At 44.5% G+C, this 26,295-nt stretch overlaps 1 long non-coding RNA gene and 3 pseudogenes across 1 annotated transcript; 3 read left to right on the top strand and 1 right to left on the bottom strand.

The window, feature by feature from the left end:
- Nucleotides 1-4,237: 4,237 nt before the first annotated feature.
- LOC147987449 (uncharacterized) lies at nt 4,238-8,264 on the bottom strand. Its single transcript, XR_015617646.1, has 3 exons — nt 4,898-8,264; nt 4,732-4,789; nt 4,238-4,644 (listed from the first exon to the last, which is right to left on the bottom strand). It is a non-coding gene; the product is annotated as an uncharacterized LOC147987449 (long non-coding RNA).
- A 1,997-nt stretch (nt 8,265-10,261) lies between these two features.
- Nucleotides 10,262-11,047, top strand: LOC147987448 (mavicyanin pseudogene; annotated as a pseudogene).
- A 4,088-nt stretch (nt 11,048-15,135) lies between these two features.
- LOC147987447 (mavicyanin pseudogene) lies at nt 15,136-15,908 on the top strand (annotated as a pseudogene).
- Nucleotides 15,909-17,889: 1,981 nt separating this feature from the next.
- Nucleotides 17,890-18,675, top strand: LOC147987446 (mavicyanin pseudogene; annotated as a pseudogene).
- Nucleotides 18,676-26,295: the final 7,620 nt, after the last annotated feature.

Genomic DNA, 26,295 nt, shown 5'->3' with positions numbered 1-26,295 from the left:
CGGGATTACCACCTATTCGCGGGATTGAGTATCAAATTGACTTAATTCCCGGTGCATCATTACCCAACCGGGCACCATACCGTACCAATCCAGAGGAGACGAAGGAGATTATGCGTCAAGTACAAGAACTGCTCGACAAAGGTTATATACGCGAATCCCTTAGTCCTTGTGTTGTTCCTATCATTTTAGTGCCGAAAAAGGATGGTACGTCGCGTATGTGCGTTGATTGTAGAGGCATTAATAATATTACTATTCGTTATCGTCATCCTATTCCTAGGCTAGATGATATGCTTGATGAATTGAGTGGCTCTACAATATTCTCCAAAGTTGATTTGCGTAGTGGTTACCATCAAATTCGTATGAAATTGGGAGATGAATGGAAAACAGCATTTAAAACTAAGTTTGGATTATATGAGTGGTTAGTCATGCCTTTTGGGTTAACTAATGCACCTAGTACTTTCATGAGGTTAATGAACGAAGTTTTACGTGCTTTCATTGGACGATTTGTGGTAGTTTACTTTGATGACATATTGATTTATAGCAAATCTTTGGAGGAACATTTGGAACATTTACGTGCTGTTTTTATTGCTCTACGTGATGCACGTTTGTTTGGTAACCTTGGAAAGTGCACCTTTTGCACCGACCGAGTATCTTTTCTTGGCTATGTTGTTACTCCACAGGGAATTGAAGTTGATAAAGCCAAGATTGAAGCTATTGAGAGTTGGCCGCAGCCCAAAACGGTCACACAAGTGAGGAGTTTCCTTGGCCTCGCTGGTTTCTATAGGCGTTTTGTGAGAGATTTCAGCACCATTTCTGCACCTCTCAACGAGCTTACAAAGAAGGATGTACCTTTTGTTTGGGGTACCGCACAGGAAGAAGCCTTCACGGTATTGAAAGATAAGTTGACACATGCTCCTTTACTCCAACTTCCTAATTTCAATAAGACTTTTGAGCTTGAATGTGATGCTAGTGGAATTGGATTAGGAGGTGTGTTATTACAAGATGGAAAACCTGTTGCATACTTTTCTGAAAAATTGAGTGGGCCTAGTCTGAACTATTCTACTTATGATAAAGAATTATATGCTCTTGTTCGGACCTTAGAAACATGGCAACATTATTTATGGCCCAAGGAATTTGTTATACATTCTGATCATGAATCTTTGAAACACATTAAAAGTCAAGCAAAACTGAACCGTCGACATGCTAAATGGGTTGAATTCATTGAGACTTTCCCTTATGTGATTAAACACAAGAAGGGTAAAGAAAATGTTATTGCTGATGCCTTGTCTCGTCGTTATACTATGCTTTCACAACTTGACTTTAAAATATTTGGTTTGGAGACCATCAAGGATCAATATGTTAATGATGCTGAATTTAAAGATGTATTGCAGAATTGTAAGGAAGGGAGAACTTGGAACAAGTTCGTTCTTAACGATGGATTTGTGTTTCGTGCTAACAAGCTATGCATTCCAGCTAGCTCCGTTCGTCTTTTGTTGTTGCAGGAGGCGCATGGAGGAGGATTAATGGGACACTTTGGCGTCAAGAAGACGGAGGATATACTTGCTACACATTTCTTTTGGCCAAAGATGAGACGGGATGTTGAGCGTTTTGTTGCTCGTTGCACTACATGTCAAAGAGCTAAGTCACGACTCAATCCTCATGGTTTATATATGCCTTTGCCTGTACCTAGTGTTCCTTGGGAGGATATATCTATGGACTTTGTTTTAGGTTTACCTAGAACAAAGAAGGGGAGGGATAGCATATTTGTTGTCGTGGATAGGTTCTCGAAAATGGCACACTTTATACCATGTCATAAAAGCGATGATGCTGTTAATGTTGCTGATTTGTTCTTTCGTGAAATTATTCGCTTACATGGTGTGCCAAATACTATTGTTTCAGATCGTGATACTAAATTTCTTAGCCACTTTTGGAGATGTTTATGGGCTAAGTTGGGGACTAAGCTGCTTTTTAGTACTACTTGTCACCCCCAAACTGATGGACAAACTGAAGTAGTCAATAGAACATTGTCTACTATGCTTAGGGCTGTTTTGAAGAATAACAAGAAAATGTGGGAAGAATGCTTGCCTCATATTGAATTTGCTTATAATCGTTCATTGCATTCTACTACTAAGATGTGCCCTTTTGAAATTGTGTATGGTTTCCTACCTCGTGCACCTATTGATTTGTTGCCTCTTCCATCTTTGGAGAAGGTTAATTTTGATGCTAAAGAACGTTCTGAATTGATTTTAAAAATGCATGAGTTAACTAAGGAAAACATTGAGCGTATGAATGCTAAATATAAACTTGCTGGAGATAAGGGTAGAAAACATGTTGTGTTTGCACCTGGAGATCTTGTTTGGTTACATTTGCGTAAAGATAGATTTCCTAATCTGCGCAAATCAAAGCTAATGCCACGTGCTGATGGTCCTTTTAAGGTTTTAGAGAAAATAAATGATAATGCATATAAACTTGAGCTACCTGCAGATTTTGGGGTTAGTCCCACTTTTAATATTGCAGATTTGAAGCCTTATTTGGGTGAGGAAGATGAGCTTCCGTCGAGGACGACTTCATTTCAAGAAGGGGAGGATGATGAGGACATCAATACCATTGTTACACCCACAGCCCCTACTGTTACATATACTGGACCAATTACTAGAGCTCGCGCACGCCAATTAAATTACCAGGTACTTTCGTTTCTTGGTAATGATTCTAATGTTCATGAGATTATGATGCTGCCTAAATTGGATACATTTGTTTTGCTTTCAAATGAAGGGCCTAGCTTGGAGAAGGATGAACATTGGAGCAAGAACACGCATGAAGTTGATGGCATGCGCAAGGGGATCAAGAACGGAGTTACAAGTGATGATTTCAGGACTTTGAAGCCGCCATAAGGAGTGCATGAAGCCATGGACGAAATATACAAGATGCCACTTCATAATATTCGTCCATAGGCTATTCTAGGTGCTGCGTCACCTTATTAATGGGCCAGGCCCATGTAATTTCGAAATACTTAAGTATAGGCTATTTTTAGAGTCCGTATGTGTGGGGAAACAAGAGTTAGGGTTGGTTTCGGACCCCACCCTCAAGGGCCACGAAATTCCCCTCTCTTCCTCCATATATACAGCCCTTAGGGCGTCGTTTAGACTTTGGGTTTTGTTTAGATTGAAAGTTCGCCATAGCTGCAACTTCGTGTACTTCATTTGTGTCCAACGACCAGACCAAGACGTCACAGAACCCCACCTTGATCAATAAAGCTTTCATCTTATATTCGCAATATCCAGATTGCAATCTCAGTTTCTTGCTTGTTCTTCGTTTGCTCGCAGGAAACAGGCCCTCGTGGTCAGGTTGATCGTGCTCCGGCGTGGTCAATAACCCCTCGGAAGTTGGTTTAGCGATTGCTAAGGCGCGACGTCTCGCACGTTCGTAGTCGGATCGTCAAGGTCGACTCCCATAGAAAACGATAGCCACCATCTCATCGAAACATCGGGACACCTTTGCCTCTATCAGGGCATACGACCTTCTTTGCTGCGTATGTACTGTCGGGCAATTCGTTATCGTTTGGAAGCTTCTTCTTCAATATTTTCAGTAGCTTCTCAAATCCTTTGTCAGCCACAACATTCTCTGCCTTCCACTGCAGCAATTCTAGTACGGTACCGAGCTTTGTGTTGCCATCTTCGCAATTGGGGTATAACCCTTTTTTGTGATCCTCTAACATGCGATCGAACTTCAGCTTCTCCTTTTGACTAATGCATTGCGTCCTTGCATCGATAATGACCCAGCGGAGATCATCATCATCGGGCACATCGTCTAGTTCCTCTTGATCTTCAGCAGCTTCACCCGTGGCAGCATCATTGGGCACATCATCTGGTTCCTCTTGATCTTCACCAGCTCCCCCCGTTGCAGCATCACCGTATTCAGGGGGCACATAGTTGTCATCGTACTCTTCTTCTTCGCCGTCTTCCATCATAACCCCTATTTCTCCGTGCCTCGTCCAAACATTATAGTGTGGCATGAAACCCTTGTAAAGCAGGTGGGAGTGAAGGATTTTCCGGTTAGAGTAAGACCTCGCATTCCCACATTCAGTGCATGGACAACACATAAAACCATTCTGCTTGTTTGCCTCAGCCGCATCGAGAAACTCATGCACGCCCTTAATGTACCCGCGGGTGTGTCTGTCACCGTACATCCATTGCCGGTTCATCTGCGTGCATTATATATAATTAAGTGTCCAAATTAATAGAAGTTCATCATCACATTAAAACCAAAGTGCATACATAGTTCTCATCTAACAACATATAGCTCTCCAGAGCATCTAATTAATTAAACCATACATTGAAACTATGTAAAACATTTCAATACGAAAACAAATGCGATCATAATCGCAACCAAGGTAACAATTGATCCAACGGCATAATGATAGCAAGCCTCGGTATGAATGGCATATTTTCTAATCTTTCTAATCTTCAAGCGCATTGCATCAATCTTGATCTTGTGATCATCGACGACATCCGCAACATGCAACTCCAATATCATCTTCTCCTCCTCAATTTTTTTTATTTTTTCCTTCAACAAATTGTTTTCTTCTTCAACTAAATTTAACCTCTCGACAATAGGGTCGGTTGGCATTTCCGATTCACATACATCCTAGATAAATAAAATCTATGTCACGTTGGTCGGCATAATTTTCATAAACAATAAATGAACCAATAGTTATGAAGATAATATACATACCAAATCCGAATCATAGACAGGACGAGGGCCGACGGGGGCGGATACCAAAACCATCGCACTATATAAGATGCAATAATAAATGTAAGAAAATGATACAAGTATCTATCTAAACAGACAAGTAAGGATATTTTTCCTTTCAGAAAGAAGATAAGAACAAGAGGCTCACCACGGTGGTGTCGGTGATGAGATCAGCGCGGGTGATCGACGGCGGTGAAGACGGGGACGGGGCGTGACGGACCGCTAAATCTAGACAAATCTCAAGGAAAATGGAGCTTGGAGGTCGAGCTTCGAGAGGAGAAAGTTTAAGTAGTGTGGCTCGGGCATTCCATCGAACACCTCATGTGCATAGGAGGTGAGCTAGAGCACCACAAACCCCTCCCCTCGCCGGCCAGAGAAAAACAGAGCACTGGAGTGCTCTGCTCGCGGGCGAGGGTATATATAGGAACCTCATTGGTCCCGGTTTGCGGCAAGAACCGGGACCAAAGGGGAGCCTTTGGTCCCGGTTCAGGCCACCAACCGGGACCAATGGTGGTGGGCCAGGAGCGAGGCCCATTGGTCCCGGTTCGTCCCACCAACCGGGACCAAAAGGTCCAGACGAACCGGGACCAATGGCCCACGTGGCCCGGCCGGCCCCCTGGGCTCACGAACCGGGACCAATGCCCACATTAGTCCCGGTTCTACACTGAACCGGGACTAATGGGCTGAGTCGGCCTGGACCATAGCCCTGTTTTCTACTAGTGGTATTGCAACATATGTCTGGTAATATATAAAAAAACTACATTTCTACCAGTTGCATATCAACAGGATTGGGGTTGGAATTATCATCTACAACGGTTGCTTGTCAGGTGGATTTGCATTTTCTGTAACGTTTGAGCTAGAAGCAATGGGCTTGAAAACCAAATATGTTAGGCTGGGGAAAAATGAATATGTTTCTGTTGTATCCTTTCTCTTCATACATACTGTTTCAAACGTTAAACGAGGAGTAAAATTAGAATCCTATATTGTAATTTTACCGCCACTGTCTTCAACGGAATTGTATTAATTCACAAATATTATTTACCAGTGATGTACCTAGATTCTTTGAAGTTGATCTTGTGATACATGATGCCGGTGTAGCACACAAGCTGGCATGGTCTTCATCGTGGATTCAATCTCCACACGAGTGGAGTGGCCTCTGCCTTGTGCGGCAGCTGCGGACGGGCAGAGGAGACGACGACGTAGGGCACACGGAGCCAGCAAGCCTAGAAGCCATGATGCCCGCGAACAAAATTACCTGAAGGATAGGAAACAGACTACCTGATCTCACGGATGCATGTAGTCTTTTTTTTCTGATGCGTACAACAAGCGATCAGGGCATCAAGGGATGCTTTCTCACGTTGGGCGTTTGGGCTGGAAAATTCGTGCTAGATAGATCTTTTCTAGTCGCTCGTCTATGCATCATCCTTTCATTAGTCATTTTTGATTAGCGGATGAAAGCACAAGCATGATTGTACTTTTCTTAGAATGAAGAAAAGAAATACACCATCAGACTGAGACTGACGTACATTCATACTACTATCTCGTGGTCCATTTCTGTTGCAAATAACATCTCCCCTGATTTGAACAATAATTTTTCAGGCTGAGATGGAAATTTTACGCTCACTGGATTACATTTTCACATACTAAGATAGGTTACAATTGAATGTCGAACAGTTAGTTGGACATTTTGCATCAGTCCTGATACCACTTAGAAGATAGAACAAGTCTGTATCTCTGGAGATTTTTTGAAGTTTTAAGTGTGTACCTAATCAATTGAATATTATAGTTGCATTTGTTACTTCTACTTGACACCATTGACACTCTGAAGTTTGCAGGGTTCAATTGACACATGGTGTGTAAGCATTTGCCTATCTACCTAAAGGGTATGCTAGAGGGTTGCCAACATCAATGTGCTATGTGATGCAGAAATGGATTTTCAAAAACCTCTAGCACATGGTGTCCTGGGAATTCCTGGATATGTTGACCTGCTAGCTCATTATCAGGTTTTGATGCATCTATTAATCATATGATAAAAGAACCAGAACATGGATGAATTTTGTATAGTGTAGTTGTAGTATCTAGCTTGGCTGCTTTTAGAGGTCTGAGCTATAGAAGTTACCGCGGTAAATAAAGTCTAAAGTATTCTGTAAACGCCTACATATTTTTGCCCCATTATGTTTAATCTTTGGTGAGAAATACAATTACGCTCCATAAAATGAGCTAATGTCGGAGAAGGTCGCTCTCATTTTTAGTTTAAAACCATTCGTTATGTTGCCAACTACTTTCTAAATTTTAATGCGGTCATAGTAAAGTCATCTAATGGACAGCTCCTTGTATAATTTAACTTGTTGATATTCACAGAAGCCTTCTTGTTATCAATGAATATAGTGTCTAGAAATAAGGACACTTTAACTAGTGCTTAGTATGCCCCTTTACATGGTTACCTAAACTTGAATGGAGTGCCTTTCTTAGTAGGTGTTTGGTACTAGCTTGCCTTGTGAAGTAATAGTTGTTCTCAATGCTATGATTTTTACAAATTTTTATGGTGCCATTGTCTTTATGAATGTAATCACAACTTTACATTATGTAGGAAAAATAGGCAAGAGGACGAGGAAACATGAAGACGGTGGTTTGTGTAAATGGGATATTTTGTGTAATGGTGACTGAATCGTTGGAGATGCACTTTATATATCATTTTGTAAACTCGCATTGTGTGTGACAAAATGAACCATATTGTAATGGATGAAGTATTTACATCTGAAATTAATTAATGTGTTATTGTTTGGTTATGGTTTATTATTGTTAGGGCATGCATGTTATTATTATGAAACATGAAACTTGATTTATATTTTGTTGGTAACACAAATGTAAGCTATTGAGGGCTATTGGATGTTTGTGGGCAAAACGAAAAAACCATCTCATAGTCTGTCGAAGAAAGCTAATGCATGGGCCAACGAAAAGTTGGTCGGGAAAACAAACCCTGTCACACAGTCGGTCGGGAAAGCCTCCTGGAGGGCCTAATAGACTGTTGGTTGGGAAAAAAATTCTGTCAAACAGTTGGTCGGGAAAGCTTCATGGCAAGCCCAATAGACTGTTGGTCGGGAAAGGACCATGGCAGGCCCAACAGAATGTCGGTCGGGAAAAGTGCCCCATAGCCAACAAGCGATCGGTCGGCAAAGATATGTCGGTCGGGAAAGGCTTTCCCCGTCTGGACTTTCCCCAACAGACAAGATCGGTCGGCAATAGTTTTTCCCAACCGATTGTCTGTCATGGGAAGTTGTTTTTCCAACGAACCTGACTGTCGCAGATGTAGTGTTGTGGTGTAGTGGTAGTTGGTCCTGAGGTCCCATGCACCACCTGGCTCGCCGACGTTGTAGTTTGCCGCCGATGCGGTGCTCAGGATGGCCATCGCGGCCACGGCGAGGAGAATGGTTCTCATGGCAGCCATTGCGGTTTGAACTGAAAGGAGAACTAGCAGAAGAGATTGTAAGACAAGTGCTGTGTTGATCCTTTGAGCGGAGATTGTTTTTGCTTCTCTAGGTGTCTGTGTCGGGTCCTATATATACAATACAGGCTATGCCCAGGTGGGTTGAAGAAACGTGTCCGGTAGGTGGAAGGCTGGAAGCGTAGAATAGACTACATATATCTGAATTTTGGACTTTGAATGTTTATATATGGGAACACAAGCAAGCTACGCAGCATGCACCTACTACTTGGTCATCATAGTCAAACACGTATAGATATATAATAGATAATAGGTCGACGGAACATCTGAAGACCGGGCCTACTGACTGCTTCACGCATTGCCTTTTCTTTTCTTCAGTATCGACGCGGTCTACGCGATGTAGACTATCACAATCCATGTCCCTGCTCACATACATCAAGGGTTCGTCGATCAGCATTCAACTCGAACTTCTCTTCTATCAAAAAAGAAAAACTTTTGACTTCTTTTATTCAATATTTCATTTTTACTACCTGAATTTCACTTTAGAACTAATTATGTTACAACCTTTAGTGATTTCTTTTACACCTTTCAAGTTTCAACGACAAAAAAAGTCACAACCTCCAATTTAGAAGGAGAACGATGAACAAAATTCCAATGTTCAAATCAAGAAGTACAACTTTCATACCATATACAGTTAAGTTAACACGTTCTAAATTACATCCACACACACACACACACACACACACAAAACACGTTTAGAATTGGTAGAATGGAGCTATCAGCTGGCATGTTGAGCCGTGCAATTGAGCCATAGTGCATCATCCTGGATTGCAAAATAACATCAACGAGTGAAATAATATTGTGCGATGCATTATTAAACTGAATTAAAGTTTACAAATATCCACTATGTCTCGGCGGGAATATCTCTCCTACCATTTGGCCTGACTGGTGAGCTATCTCAAAAACAATGAATAATAGAATCTCCCCTCACACGCAAACGTGTAGTTAAAGTTTCATCACTTTGTGGTGCTTTGAGTAATTCATTCACATGGGGATCCCCTCCTTCGGTCATTGTTGATGGAAAACCTAGATGTATCATGGTGACGAGGACTACTTTTGATACTAGTGCTGGATAGATTTCTCCGGTCTAATTTCCAGCTTTCTACTACATGAGTTGCATGCTACAACTAATTAAATTACAGCTTCAGTGTTACAAAAAGTTACAACATTGTTCCAACAAAACAAGTCACAACTATCAACATAGAAAGCAAGCAATATGTATTGCTTAAAAGATGAGCATCAAAATCAAGAATTAAAGCGTTCATACCACATACAATTAGGAATTTAGAACTGATAAAAATGGAGCTTCCAACCTGCAATCAAGTAAATTTTATCTAAAACGAGAGGCCATGTTTATCTTGGCAGCAATGGTAGAAATTCGTTTGGATCTTGGCCTCTATATCCTCCATGTAACCTATTCAAGGCACGATCCTAATCAAGGCATGCAACAGGCCTCTGACGGCAGGCCCGCACCTGTGGAGAGTGTTCGGCTGCACAGGGCCTCCAAATCAGTAGGACCTCCATTTTCTACTATGTGGTAAAAAAAAGCTCTTATTTATATATTCCCTAAAAAAATCTCTTATTAATATATAGGTATATAGGTTAACATTATAGAGTGACCAAATGTACCATTTGTACTTGATATTGAATTAGTGCATATAATTAAATAATCCCAACAACAACATTTTAGGGTCTCTTTAATATGTCGAATCCAGTAATAAAAAATGATTTGTCAACATTTTAGGATCTACGTCAGAAAGTATGTGGATCGTGTTAGTATACGTCATGTCTTGTAGACCGCGTCCATATTGAAGAAAAAGGAAAAGAACGCGTGAAATGGTCAGCAGGCTAACAGCACAGCCCGGTCTTCACAAACTCAGTCTATTTTGATCAAGTACGTACCAGCTGCTTGTGTTCCCACCTACACACAATATTCAAAGTCCCACCAACCGCACATGTTTCTCCGTCCCACCCGGCCAGGATTGTCCTATATATAGGACCGGACACCGCCGCCTAGGGAAGCAAACACATTCTCCGCTCAAGGACCAATACATCAGCACCTCCCTTGTAATCTCCTCTGCTAAGCTCTCCTTGCAGTTCAAGCCTCAATGGCTGTCACACGAACCATTTTTCTCGCCATGGCTGTGATGGCCATCCTGAGCACCGCATCAGCGGCGATCTACAACGTTGGCGAGCCCGGCGGAGCGTGGGACCTCAGCACCAACTACGGCACATGGGCGTCCTCCAGGAACTTCAAAGCCGACGACCAGATCGTCTTCAAGTACTCCCCTCAAGCGCATGATGTCCTCGAGGTCAGCAAGGCCGACTACGACTCCTGCAGCACCGCCAGCCCCATCACCACCCTCAACTCTGGGAATGATGTCGTCACCCTCACCGCCTCCAGCACCCGGTACTTCATTTGCGGCTTCCCTGGCCACTGCGCTGGTGGCATGAAGGTTAAGATCGATATTATGTCTGGCTCCTCCTTGTCACCCGCCCCAGCCAGCGGACCAAGTGCAAGCAATGCTCCCCCGCCGACCCCTGTCTCCACTGCCACCAATGTGGAGGCCATCGGGTATGGCCTCGCCGTTTTGCTTGCCATTGCTGGCCTCATGGCTTGAGTGCATATCTGCAGTCGCAGGCACATGTGTACTTTGTGTATAGTCAAGTAATTATTACTAGCAACTATATGTGTGTATAGTCAAGTAGTTATGTGTATGTTGGACATATTCAGGTTTTGCGTTTTGCTGATTCGTTTTGGAGATTAATAAAAATTCGTTTGGTCTTATACAATATTTGACTTGACACACATTCTTGCTAAACCGTGAGAACCAACAATTTCGTAACTTAAACTTGTATTACAGAAATATATACTTAGATTAGACATGTAATTTGTATTGCCCCGGATTGTAAATGAACTATCCTGAAGAACCTGCTGCCACAAATGGTGGAGAACAATTAGGATGCCCCCCAACCCCAAACATACTGGATCAAATTCGGCTGGGCAAAAATCCCGTCATTTGCTCGTGGAGTGCCATACATGTTCTTGTTTCTGGTGTTGCAAAGGGACAGTCGCCGTTATCGAGGGAGAGAGAGAGAGCCATGGGAGTCGGTGGTGGGTGCTTTTCGGGAACGAATTCTTCCCTGAGATTGATGGCTATCGACGCTGTGAAGGACCAAAATTTCCCCTGTCCAGGCCCCGTCCACTGTAAAAGTACCTTCGGCATTAGGTAAAGAACATTCATCAAGATGGTCCCTACTAGCTAACCGCCTATTTTATTTTGAGGGAATAACAGCTTATTTTATTAAAATGTTTTCCCTTTCCCTGTCTGCTTTAACTTTGTTTTGGGCGCTGATCTGCATGAAAACGCGACCGACTGGATAATATGGACCAGCAGGCACGTGTATAGATCGTCTGCTCTCACCATTTAAACCTCAATTCACCTTGAAGTAAAATGTACAGTGCATGAGGGTTAGTAGAAAATGCTGAAATTTCAAGGCTTACCTAGCAAAAAGATGCTATGAGCATGTACCCCAAATAGTCCAAATAGACCAGGGACGTCTATCCAATGTTGGTGGGCGTGTCCGGTGTACTTAACTTTCAAGAAAATTTTCATCACTATAATCAAAAGTAGTCCTCATTGGCGCCATTGTATATCCATCCTTTTATTACATAAAATTTACTTTAATATAATATGTGCTCACTCTTTTTTTAAGCTGTTATTTTGCAATTCAGGATGATGCAATGTCGGTCATTATTTCTCTGCTTAATCCGCGGTCTAAAAACTTTACTTCATGATTTTAATATTGGACTTTTACCTCTTAAGTTGAAAGTTCTTTTTTTGTGGGAACTCTTAAGTTGAAAGTAGTGACATGGAATTCATACAACAAGCGTTCCAGTTTTAATAAGAGGAAGTGAGAACTTTTTTTTCTATAGTGAGAGTTTAAATGCCTTCTACAAGGTTTGTGAGTTATGATAGTCAACTATGTCTCCTTGGAACCTAGACCGCGTCGATACTGAAGCAGCATGGTAAGGCCGTGGAACCAAGTTATGCAGTAGTTTCTCAAAGAAAGATACTGAAGCAGCAGGCAATGGCTGCTATGCGATGAGAACGCTTGAAACGGTCTTAACATCTTCAGTCTATTATTTATTATATACTATCTATCTAGGTGTTTGATTATATGACCAAGTACATACTAGCTGCATGCCTAGCTCGTGTTCCCGCGTACTCTATATTCTACGCTTTCACCTACCGCACGTGTTTCTTCAACCCACCTGGCCATGAGTTTGTATATATAGGACCCAACACAATATGTATAATCTGATGCCATTTCGATCGGATGGGATCGACACGGAAAAGAATTCTATAAGACCAAGTCTCACGGGTTAGCAGGTGAAATCCATCCTGATAGATAACACGTGGCATTCACAAATCATAAAGTATCTAATCTCTCCTCATAAATCACAAAGCATCTATCACACCTCCCACCTGAAATGAAGGGGGGGGGAGGGGGGATTAAATGCTTTATGATTTGTGAATGCCACGTGTCATCCATCAGGACGGGCCTCACCTGCTAACCGTGAGACCTGGTCTCATATAATTTTTTTTCCAGATCGACACTGTAGCCATGCTTCTCTTTGGTGCGTTGGGCTCCTTTGGCAATCGTGTCTTTGCTGCATTTGTCAAAGCCAGGACATATGTACCTCAGTTATTAGTTATGGTGCCGTAAGGTAAAAACTCTAGCTTTGGCCTTTTATTTTTGAACCTGACAGTGGCAACACATTTTCTAAAAAGAAGGATAAACTCGGGCCTCTGCATCAAGTGATGCACGCATCCATATATTACTTATTATTAAAAAAATTCAGCAGCAGAACAACACTGACATGAAAACTAAAAATATCCGAGGCCACATGCCTCGCAATAGTAACTGCACCAGACATGCACTAACCCTATTATAAAATAAAAAGAAAGAAATCTTCACACGTGCGCCGATAATGACAAGTCCAACCCAAGGTCGATCTTCGGATTTCATTTCCAAAGCCAAGTTTCGATCCGCCACCTTCAGCAATGGTACCACGCAACGCGTGTCGATATAGCGTGATCAGAGTTCTAGTGTTTCCATCGGAGTGTGCATGCTCATCGCTAAAGTTGCTTCTACCACCAACACTTGTCCGCTACCGACACCTCGCTAGCCAGATATTGCAGTAGGTGAAACCGGAAGACAAAGACGTCCCATGTTGCCTCGCCTCCGGTCTCCGTCGCACCACCTTCGATACAATAGGAACAGGCTAAGCATGACAACTCTGTCAAACCCACCATATAGCATCTGCCGACGGCAAGCATGACTTGACGTCTGCGCATGAGATATCATGCATAGCACCTGCTGGTGGCAGGCATGCCATGACGCTTCCAGAAGAGATACATGTGTCACCCGCCGAGCCGCATCAAACCCGATTTGTTGGTGGAGGGGGCGTCCCATACCTCCGCCATCCTCATAGAAGCCGTCAGCACCACAAGACCCAGCCTCCACGCCATACACATGACCACGGGGGCCGCCACCACCGAAAAAGGCGGGTAGCCGCCCCATCGCACCCCATCGGACGACACTGCAGCGAGCAAGAACATGGCCAAAACGCCGTCGCCGGACCGGCTGGAGGCTACCGTATTGCCACACGACAACAACCACTGACAGCCACCACCTCACCGCCGCAAGTCGCTGCAGACCCCGCTCCAAAGGCCCGATGGCACGAAGAAGACGAGGCGGCCGCGACCTAGCACCGTTGCCTCTGGTCCCTCCAATCGTTGCAAGGTCCAAACACGATGTCCTCAAGAGGGATTACGACACGGAAGCACGACCGTCGCTCGACCCCGAGAGGCACTGAGCATAGACATGCATGTGTGTTGTCTCTATGTTATAGTCTCAAATCGCCTAGTAGCAAATTACATTGTGCATCAAGGGCTAGTTGAAAAAGATGGTGTTTCAAGGCTCGCCTCACATTAATACTTTTAGCGCATGCACCACAAATAGTTTCAAATGGATTAGAGACATCTATCCAACAATAATGATTATGTATCTATTCTTCAAGACTTGTTTATCGTTTTCATCAAAACTAGTCCCCGTCACCGGCACTATCTAGCCTTTTATTCCAGTAAAACTTTAATTCAATTTAAATATATATTATCAGTCATTATCTAAACCTTGTTTTTACAATCTAGGATGATGCAAAGTCAGTCATTTGTTCCGCTGAATGTTCGTGGGCTGAATGCCAATTTCCCAATTTCAAATTTTATAACTCTGTGGTACTAAAGCATTACTTCTTGAGCTTAATGTCATAGGAGTACTTTTTTGCCATAAATATATTTTGCTTTTAGGAGAGTTGTTACTTTTGATTCTTGAAATTTAAAAGCTGCAATTTTAATTAGTTGTGAATTTGTGATCCAGCTGGAATTCAGGTTGTTGAAAGCTGACAATTTTAACAGAGGAAGTTAGAGGCTTTTTTAGAGAGAGTTGAAATGCAACTGGGCAGTTGGATCTACGTCAGAAGGTATGTGATTGTGGCAGTCTACGTCATGTCTTGTAGACCGCGTCAATACTGGAGGAAAAGGAAAGGAAACACGTGAAAAGGTCAGCAGGCCAACAACACAGCCCGGTCTTCAGATGTTCAGTCGATCGATGATTATCATAGACTCCTACGTGTTTGAGTATGACCAAGTATGTACCAGCTTGCTTGTGTTCCCACCTACACAACATTCAAAGTCCAAAATCCAGGCACGTACGATAATAGTCCAGGCTTCCACCTACCGTACACGTTTCTTCAACCCACCAGGGCATAGCCTGTACTGTATATATATAGGACCCGACACAACCACCATGGGAAGCAAACACAATCTCCGCTCAAGGACCAATACAACAGCACCTGCATTATAATCTCCTCTGCTAGCTCTCCTTGCAGTTCAAACCTCAATGGCTGCCACGAGAACCATTTTTCTTGCAGTTGCCGCGATGACCGTCCTGAGCACGGCGTCTGCGGCAATCTACAACGTGGGGCAGCCGGGCGGCACATGGGACCTCAGCACCAACTACGGCACATGGGCGTCCTCCAAGAACTTCCAAACCAATGACCAGATCGTCTTCAAGTACTCCCCTCAGGCACACGACGTCCTCGAGGTCAGCAAGGCAGACCATGAACTCCTGTAGCACCGCCAGCCCTGTCACCACCTTCAACTCCGGGAATGATGTTGTCACTCTCACCGCCACCGGCACCCGCTACTTCATCTGCGGTTTCCCTGGTCATTGCGCTGGCGGCATGAAGGTTAAGATTGATGTCATGCCAGGCTCCTCCTCTACGTCACCCGCCCCGGCCAGCGGCCCAAGTGCAAGTAACGCTCCCCCGCGGACACCTGTCTCTGCTGCCACCAATGTGGAGGCCACGGGTTTCGGCCTCACCGTTTTGCTGGCCGTTGTCGGCCTCGTGGCTTGAGTGCATCTCTGTAGACGCAGGCACATGTGTATTTTATGTAGATTCAAGTAATTATTACTAGCAACTATCTGTGTGTATGGTCAAGTAGTTATGTGTATGTTGGACGTATTCGGGCTTTGTGTATTGCTGATTCATTTTGGAGGATTTATTAATACAGATTCTTTTTGTCTTATACAACATTTCTCTTGACACAGGTTAGTTCTTGTGGATTGTGAATATTTGCATTGATCGTATGCCGTAGCATATATAGGGTACATATAATAGAGTACCTATCTGAATTTTGGACTTTGAATGTTACGTGGGAACACAAGCAAGCTACGCAGCATGCAGCTACTACTTGGTCATCATAGTGAAACACGTATAGATATATAATAGATAATAGATCGATAGAAGATCTGAAGACCGGGCCTACTGACTGCTTCACTCGTTGCTTTTCTTTTCTTCGGTATCGACGCGGTCTACGCGATGTAGACTATCACAATCCATGTCCCTGATCACGTACATCAAGGGTTCGTTGATCAGCATTCAACTCGAACTTCTCTTCTCTCAAAAAAGAAAAACTTTTAACTTTGTTTATTCAATATTTCATCTTTACTACCTGAATTTCACTTTAGAACTAATTATGTTACAACCTCTAGTGATTTATTTTACACCTTTCAAGTTTCAACGACAAAAAAAGTCACAACCTCCAATTTAGAAGGAGAACGATGAACAAAATTCCAATGTTCAAATCAAGAAGTAAAGCTTTCATACAATATACAGTTAAGTTAACACGTTTTAAATTGCATCCACACACACACACACACACACACACACACACAAAACACGTTTAGAATTGGTAGAATGGAGCTATCAGCTGGCATGTTGAACCGTGCAATTGAGCCATAGTGCATCATCCTGGATTGCAAAATAACATCATCGAGTGAAATAATATTGTGCGACTCATTATTAAACTGAATTAAAGTTTACAAATATCCACTATGTCTTGGCGGGACTATCTCTCCTACCATTTGGCATGACTGGTGAGCTATCTCAAAAACAATGAACAATAGAATCTCTCCTCACACGCAAACTTGTAATTAAAATTTCATCACTTTGTGGTGCTTTGAGTAATTCATTCACATGGGGATCCTCTCCTTCGGTCATTGTTGATGGAAAACCTAGATATATCATGGTAACGAGGACTACTTTTGATACAAGTGCTGGATAGATTTCTCCGGTCTAATTTCCAGCTTTCTACTACATGAGTTGCACGGTACAACTAATTAAATTACAGCTTCAGTGTTACAAAAAGTTACAACACTGTTCCAACAAAACAAGTCAATACTATCAACATAGAAAGCAAGCGATATGTATTGCTTAAAAGACGAGCATCAAAATAAAGAATTAAAGCGTTAATACCACATACAAAGAGGAATTTAAAACTGGTAAAAATGGAGCTTCCAGCCTGCAATCAAGTAAATTTTATCTAAAACGAAAGGCCATGTTTATCTTGGCGGCAATGGTAGAAATTCGCTTGGATCTTGGCCTCTATATATATCCTCCATGTAACCTATTCAAGGCACGATCCTAATCAAGGCATGCAACAGGCCTCTGACGGCAGGCCCGTACCACGCACCTGTGGAGAGTGTTCGGCTGCACAGGGCCTCCAAATCAGTAGGACCTCCATTTTCTACTATGTGGTAAAAAAAAGCTCTTATTTATATATTCCCTAAAAAAATCTCTTATTAATATATAGGTATATAGGTTAACATTATAGAGTGACCAAATGTACCATTTGTACTTGATATTGAATTAGTGCATATAATTAAATAATCCCAACAACAACATTTTAGGGTCTCTTTAATATGTCGAATCCAGTAATAAAAAATGATTTGTCAACATTTTAGGATCTACGTCAGAAAGTATGTGGATCGTGTTAGTATACGTCATGTCTTGTAGACCGCGTCCATATTGAAGAAAAAGGAAAAGAACGCGTGAAATGGTCAGCAGGCTAACAGCACAGCCCGGTCTTCACAAACTCAGTCTATTTTGATCAAGTACGTACCAGCTGCTTGTGTTCCCACCTACACACAATATTCAAAGTCCCACCAACCGCACATGTTTCTCCGTCCCACCCGGCCAGGATTGTCCTATATATAGGACCGGACACCGCCGCCTAGGGAAGCAAACACATTCTCCGCTCAAGGACCAATACATCAGCACCTCCCTTGTAATCTCCTCTGCTAAGCTCTCCTTGCAGTTCAAGCCTCAATGGCTGTCACACGAACCATTTTTCTCGCCATGGCTGTGATGGCCATCCTGAGCACCGCATCAGCGGCGATCTACAACGTTGGCGAGCCCGGCGGAGCGTGGGACCTCAGCACCAACTACGGCACATGGGCGTCCTCCAGGAACTTCAAAGCCGACGACCAGATCGTCTTCAAGTACTCCCCTCAAGCGCATGATGTCCTCGAGGTCAGCAAGGCCGACTACGACTCCTGCAGCACCGCCAGCCCCATCACCACCCTCAACTCTGGGAATGATGTCGTCACCCTCACCGCCTCCAGCACCCGGTACTTCATTTGCGGCTTCCCTGGCCACTGCGCTGGTGGCATGAAGGTTAAGATCGATATTATGTCTGGCTCCTCCTTGTCACCCGCCCCAGCCAGCGGACCAAGTGCAAGCAATGCTCCCCCGCCGACCCCTGTCTCCACTGCCACCAATGTGGAGGCCATCGGGTATGGCCTCGCCGTTTTGCTTGCCATTGCTGGCCTCATGGCTTGAGTGCATATCTGCAGTCGCAGGCACATGTGTACTTTGTGTATAGTCAAGTAATTATTACTAGCAACTATATGTGTGTATAGTCAAGTAGTTATGTGTATGTTGGACATATTCAGGTTTTGCGTTTTGCTGATTCGTTTTGGAGATTAATAAAAATTCGTTTGGTCTTATACAATATTTGACTTGACACACATTCTTGCTAAACCGTGAGAACCAACAATTTCGTAACTTAAACTTGTATTACAGAAATATATACTTAGATTAGACATGTAATTTGTATTGCCCCGGATTGTAAATGAACTATCCTGAAGAACCTGCTGCCACAAATGGTGGAGAACAATTAGGATGCCCCCCAACCCCAAACATACTGGATCAAATTCGGCTGGGCAAAAATCCCGTCATTTGCTCGTGGAGTGCCATACATGTTCTTGTTTCTGGTGTTGCAAAGGGACAGTCGCCGTTATCGAGGGAGAGAGAGAGAGCCATGGGAGTCGGTGGTGGGTGCTTTTCGGGAACGAATTCTTCCCTGAGATTGATGGCTATCGACGCTGTGAAGGACCAAAATTTCCCCTGTCCAGGCCCCGTCCACTGTAAAAGTACCTTCGGCATTAGGTAAAGAACATTCATCAAGATGGTCCCTACTAGCTAACCGCCTATTTTATTTTGAGGGAATAACAGCTTATTTTATTAAAATGTTTTCCCTTTCCCTGTCTGCTTTAACTTTGTTTTGGGCGCTGATCTGCATGAAAACGCGACCGACTGGATAATATGGACCAGCAGGCACGTGTATAGATCGTCTGCTCTCACCATTTAAACCTCAATTCACCTTGAAGTAAAATGTACAGTGCATGAGGGTTAGTAGAAAATGCTGAAATTTCAAGGCTTACCTAGCAAAAAGATGCTATGAGCATGTACCCCAAATAGTCCAAATAGACCAGGGACGTCTATCCAATGTTGGTGGGCGTGTCCGGTGTACTTAACTTTCAAGAAAATTTTCATCACTATAATCAAAAGTAGTCCTCATTGGCGCCATTGTATATCCATCCTTTTATTACATAAAATTTACTTTAATATAATATGTGTTCACTCTTTTTTTAAGCTGTTATTTTGCAATTCAGGATGATGCAATGTCGGTCATTATTTCTCTGCTTAATCCGCGGTCTAAAAACTTTACTTCATGATTTTAATATTGGACTTTTACCTCTTAAGTTGAAAGTTCTTTTTTTGTGGGAACTCTTAAGTTGAAAGTAGTGACATGGAATTCATACAACAAGCGTTCCAGTTTTAATAAGAGGAAGTGAGAACTTTTTTTTTCTATAGTGAGAGTTTAAATGCCTTCTACAAGGTTTGTGAGTTATGATAGTCAACTATGTCTCCTTGGAACCTAGACCGCGTCGATACTGAAGCAGCAGGGTAAGGCCGTGGAACCAAGTTCTGCAGTAGTTTCTCAAAGAGAGATACTGAAGCAGCAGGCAATGGCTGCTATGCGATGAGAACGCTTGAAACGGTCTTAACATCTTCAGTCTATTATTTATTATATACTGTCTATCTAGGTGTTTGAGTGAGAGAGGTGAAACGACGTGGGGATGGGCGAAAGGGCGACTGGGCGGGCGACCGGGGCCACGGCCGCGGCTGTGCCGTCCCTAGCCGCCGGTGATGGCCGGCGAATCGGAGGCCGGTTCTGGGCTCTTGCCAATCCGGATGAGGAGGATGCAGACGACGACGGGGATGGGATCCCGGCGAGTTCTCTACCGTCTCCGACTCCGTCAGATCTCATATGTGAGTTTTTTCATTCAGGGTACAACAAAGATGAAGTGGCAACAACAATCGATAGTGTTTTGCCATCTGACGATCCGGCAAGAATTGGATTGCACGCGGGAGAGAAGAAAGAAATGATCCGTCGCGTAGTTCACCGGAGAACGGCGGCGACGGCAATCAGGCCATGGAAAGGTCCCCTCCCGAAGGTAAGTCTTCCAAATCTTACTCTTTTCGATTTGATTAGGCCGGAATCGTGGATCACAATTAAGAGGAAGAAGAATGTGCGCCGGCAAAACGCGTCTAGGGTGCCGAAGACGGATATGGCGTCATCGCCGGCGGCTCAGGCGATCGGGATCTCCGCTAAGCGGGCGCTGCATTTGAATTGCCTGTTGGGCCACGAGATGGGTGCGTGTACAGTTGGGCCGTCTCTGGGTGAGTTGGGCCCGAGCTTAGACGGGCCGGGGTTAGCTGGGTATGTGGCCCAGGCTAACCCGACCCCTATTCCTCCAAGCTGCGACGCCCCATGCACTCGTTCGATCACGTTTCCTCTGTGTTCGTCGTCATCTGCTCGGTCTAGGGTTCCGAGGCGCGGCAAGCCAGGGTTCCGGGCGTGTGGAACTGGTAGGGCTCGACGTATCCCCGCCTTCCCGGCTATGGCTGGCCGCGGGTCAGCCGCGCCGGCAGGCAAAAGCGCTGTCGCGGGTGGGGCGGCTACGTTGCCGGGAACCGGCCGCGCCACTCCAACGTTGCCGGCGGCTGGGGCTGGACGTGGGGGCGCGCTGCAGGCTGCGCCGCGGCCGCCAGCGCTGGTCGGTGCAAACCCCACTGCCGTGGGTCGTGGTGGTGGAGCGAACGGCCCGAGACCGCCGACTCCGATTGCTGTTGCCGCCTCGGGTCGGGGCGGGTCTGGCCTTGGTTCTCGGTCGCCGCTTCAGGGCCCGGGGATTGCTGGACGGGGAGCTCTGCTCGGCCCGCGACCTGCACTGACGGCGGGTGTGCCGACGGCGGTCGGGCGTGGTGATCTACGGCCTCCCGCACCGGCTAATACTACTGTGGGGAGCGGCTTTGCTCCGCCGGGGCCACCGAAACCTGCGGCTGTGGGGCGTGGTGCTGCTCCGCAGCCTCGTGCCGCACCACCGCCGCACTACGTCGTGAGGCCGACGCAAAAACGATCGGGCCCAACGCAGACGAGGCAGAACGAGGTTGCAGGAGAGTCCAATGAACCGCCCCGGGGATAGTGGGGGATGATGGATATGATGCTTATGGAGATGGCTAGCACCGTGGATCATCGTCTACGGGAGGTGGACGTGGTTATGCCTGGCAGGGTGATGGTTCTGCTGAGAGACCATTTCTCGGACCTCCAGGTGGTTTTGTCGAGGGAGCTTCTGGCCTAGACTACTGGCAGAGAGGTGGATACCGTGGTCATCGTGGTGGTCGTGGTCGGTACCGCAGACAGCCTCCGCCACCGGCGGCCGATCCCGTTCCGTCGACCGAACTACCTAGCTAGGCGATGGAGGTAGTGACGGCATTGGCCAACGTGGAGGTTCCTGCTACTGGTGTTTCTGCAGAGGCAGGTGACAGGTCAGAGTCTAAGAGGGCATCCAAGTGGGCGCGTAAGAAGGAGAAGATGCTATGCTATTGATGTGGTGAGAAGGGTCACTTCATTGCTGAGTGCGTGGCGGAGCTGTGCGATTCGTGTGGTAAGCCAGCACATGCCTCGGGGCATTTCCCACTTCTGCGTGATCAGGTCCCAGCTCTTACGATGTATGGAGTATATTGTGCTGAGCTGATGTTCTTTGAGTCCCCGGCTGCGATAGAGATTATGGTAGAGACGCAGAGCTTGACTACCGGAATTGTGAAAGCTAACCAGGGAGTGGTTTCTGAGGCTCAGATTGTGCAGAGACTTCAGGAACTGGCTCCAGGTGATTTTCAGTGGGAGCTTGTCCATATTGAGGACAATGTGTTTAGGGTTGATTTCCCAATGGTGGACGATTTGCAGAGGTTGCTGAGTTTTGGGTTGTGCAAGGTCCCCGGTACTAAACGCATTCTGGAATTTCACGAGTGCAAGAAGGTGGAGCCTAAGGGAAAGCTGCTCACTCAGGTGTGGCTGCGGTTTTCTGGGGCTCCCTTTGAGCCTTTGACAGATGCTCGAGTTGTGGGTACTCTGGGTATAATGGTTGGAAAAACTGAGAAAGTGGATATGGCATTCACCCGCGCCCATGGGGTGGCCCAACTCCTTGTGAGTGTTCTTGTTGGGGAACGTAGTAATTTCAAAAAAATTCCTACGCACACGCAAGATCATGGTGATGCATAGCAACGAGAGGGGAGAGTGTTGTCCACGTACCCTCGTAGACCGTAAGCGGAAGCGTTAGCACAACGCGGTTGATATAGTCGTACATCTTCACGATCCGACCGATCAAGTACCGAACGTACGGCACCTCCGAGTTCAGCACACGTTCAGCCCGATGACGTCCCTTGAACTCCTATCCAGCCGAGTGTTGAGGGAGAGTTTCGTTAGCACGACGGCGTGGTGACGATGTTGATGTTCTACCGACGCAGGGCTTCGCCTAAGCACCGCTACAGTATTATCGAGGTGGACTATGGTGGAGAGGGGCACCGCACACGGCTAAGAGACGATCAACTTGATGAACTTCTGTGTCTAGAGGTGCCCCCCTCCCCCTGTATATAAAGGAGCAAGGGGGAGGCAGCCGGCCTAGGAGAAGGGCGCGCCAAGGGGGGGGGAGTCCTACTCCTACCGGGAGCAGGACTCCTCCTTTCCTTGTTGGAGTTGGAGAGAAGGAAAGAGGAGGAGAGGGAGAAGGAAAAGGGGGCTGCACCCCTTGTCCAATTCGGACCAGAGGGGGGGCGCAGACCTCCTTCCTTTTGGCCTCTCTCCTCTATTACCGTATGGCCCAATAAGGCCCATATACTCCCCGGCGAATTCCCGTAACTCTCCGGTACTCCGAAAAATACCCGAATCACTTGGAACCTTTCCGAAGTCCGAATATAGTCATCCAATATATCGATCTTTAAGTCTCGACCATTTTGAGACTCCTCGTCAAGTCCCCGATCTCATCCGGGACTCCGAACTCCTTCGGTACATCAAAATACATAAACTCGTAATATAACCGTCATCAAACTTTAAGCGTGCGGACCCTACGGGTTCGAGAACTATGTAGACATGACCGAGACACGTCTCCGGTCAATAACTAATAGCGGAACCTGGATGCTCATATTGGCTCCCACATATTCTACGAAGATCTTTATCGGTCAAACGGCATAACAACATACGTTGTTCCCTTTGTCATCGGTACGTTACTTGCCCGAGATTCGATCGTCGGTATCTCAATACCTAGTTCAATCTCGTTACCGGCAAGTCTCTTTACTCGTTCCGTAACACATCATCCCACAACTAACTCATTAGTTGCGATGCTTGCAAGGCTTATAGTGATGTGTATTACCGAGTGGGCCCAGAGATACCTCTCCGACAATCGGAGTGACAAATCCTAATCAAGAAATACGCCAACCCAACAAGTACCTTCAGAGACACCTGTAGAGCACCTTTGTAATCAACCAGTTACGTTGTGACGTTTGGTGGCACACAAAGTGTTCCTCCAGTAAACGGGAGTTGCATAATCTCATAGTCATAGGAACTTGTATAAGTCATGAAGAAAGCAATAGCAACAAACTAAACAATCAAGTGCTATGCTAATGGAATGGGTCAAGTCAATCACATCATTCTCTAATGATGTGACCCCGTTAATCAAATGACAACTCATGTCTATGGTTAGGAAACTTAATCATCTTTGATTCAACGAGCTAGTCAAGTAGAGGCATACTAGTGACACTCTGTTTGTCTATGTATTCACACATGTATTATGTTTCCGGTTAATACAATTCTAGCATGAATAATAAACATTTATCATGAAGTAAGGAAATAAACAATAACTTTATTATTGCCTCTAGGGCATATTTCCTTCAGTCTCCCACTTGCACTAGAGTCAATAATCTAGTTCACATCGCCATATGATTTAACATCAATAGTTCACATCACCATGTGATTAACACCCATAGTTCACATCATCATGTGACCAACTCCCAAAGGGTTTACTAGATTCAATAATCTAGTTCACATCGCTATGTGATTAATGCCCAAAGAGTACTAAGGTGTAATCATGTTTTGCTTGTGAGAGAAGTTTAGTCAACGGGTCTGCCACATTCAGATCCGTAAGTTTGCAAATCTCTATGTTAACAATGCTCTGCACTAAGCTACTCTAACTAATTGCTCCCACTTTCAATATGTATCTAGATTGAGACTTTGAGTCATCTGGATCAGTGTCAAAACTTGCATCGACGTAACCCTTTACGACGAACCTTTTGTCACCTCCATAATCGAGAAACATGTCCTTATTCCACTAAGGATAATTTTGACCAATGTCCAATGATCTACTCCTAGATCACTATTGTACTCCCTTGCCAAACTCAGGGCAGGGTATATAATAGGTCTGGTACACAGCATGGCATACTTTATAGAACCTATGGCTAAGGCATAGGGAATGACTTTCATTCTCTCTCTATCTTCTGCCGTGGTCGGGTTTTGAGTCTTACTCAACTTCACACCTTGTAACACAGGCAAGAACTCCTTCTTTGACTGTTCCATTTTGAACTACTTAAAAATCTTGTCAAGGTATGTACTCATTGAAAAACTTATCAAGCATCTTGATCTATCTCTATAGATCTTGATGCTCAATATGTAAGCAACTTCACCGAGGTCTTTCTTTGAAAAACTCCTTTCAAACATTCCTTTATGCTTTGCAGAATAATTCTACATTATCTCCGATCAGCAATATGTCATTCACATATGCTTATCAGAAATGTTGTAGTGCTCCCACTCACTTTCTTGTAAATACAGGCTTCACCGCAAGTCTGTATAAAACTATATGCTTTGATCAACTTATCAAAGCGTATATTCCAACTCCGAGATGTTTGCACCAGTCCATAGATGGATCGCTGGAGCTTGCATATTTTGTTAGTACCTTTAGGATTGACAGAACCTTCTGGTTGCATCATATACAACTCTTCTTTAATAAATCCATTAAGGAATGCAGTTTTGTTTATCCATTTGCCAGATTTCCTAAAATGCGGCAATTGCTAACATGATTCGGACAGACTTAAGCATAGATAAGAGTGAGAAACTCTCATCGTAGTCAACACCTTGAACTTGTCGAAAACCTTTTGCGACAATTCTAGCTTTGTAGATAGTAACACTACTATCAGCGTCCGTCTTCCTCTTGAAGATCCATTTAATCTCAATGGCTCGCCGATCTTTGGGAAAGTCAATCAAAGTCCATACTTTGTTCTTATACATGGATCTCATCTCATATTTCATGGCCTCAAGCCATTTCGCGGAATCTGGGCTCATAGTTCGTAGGTTCGTCATGGTCAAGTAACATGACCTCCAGAACAGGATTACCGTACCACTCTGGTGCGGATCTCACTCTGGTTTACCTACGAGGTTCGGTAGTAACTTGATCTGAGGTTACATGATCATCATCATTAGCTTCCTCACTAATTGGTGTAGTAGTCACAGGAACAGATTTCTGTGATGAACTACTTTCCAATAAGGGAGCAGGTACAGTTACCTCATCAAGTTCTAATTTTCTCCCACTCACTTCTTTCGAGAGAAACTCCTTCTCTAGAAAAGATCCATTCTCACCAATGAATATATTGCCTTCGGATCTGTGATAGAAGGTGTACCCAACATTTTCTTTTGGGTATCCTATGAAGACGCACTTCTCCAATTTGGGTTTGAGCTTAGCAGGTTGAAACTTTTTCACATAAGCATTGCAACCTCAAACTTTAAGAAACGACAGCTTAGGATTCTTGCCAAACCATACTTCATACGGTGTCGTCTCAACAGATTTAGATGGTGCCCTCTTTAATGTGAATGTAGCTGTCTCTAATGCATAACCTCAAAACTATAGTGGTTAATCAGTAAGAAACATCATAGATTGCACTATATCCAATAATAGTACGG

Source organism: Triticum urartu, chromosome 2A (genome assembly GCF_056163025.1).
Source record: "Triticum urartu cultivar PI428250 chromosome 2A, HENAU_Tu73, whole genome shotgun sequence".
Taxonomy (NCBI): Eukaryota; Viridiplantae; Streptophyta; class Magnoliopsida; order Poales; family Poaceae; genus Triticum; species Triticum urartu.
This window is presented reverse-complemented; position numbering and strand designations above follow the sequence as displayed.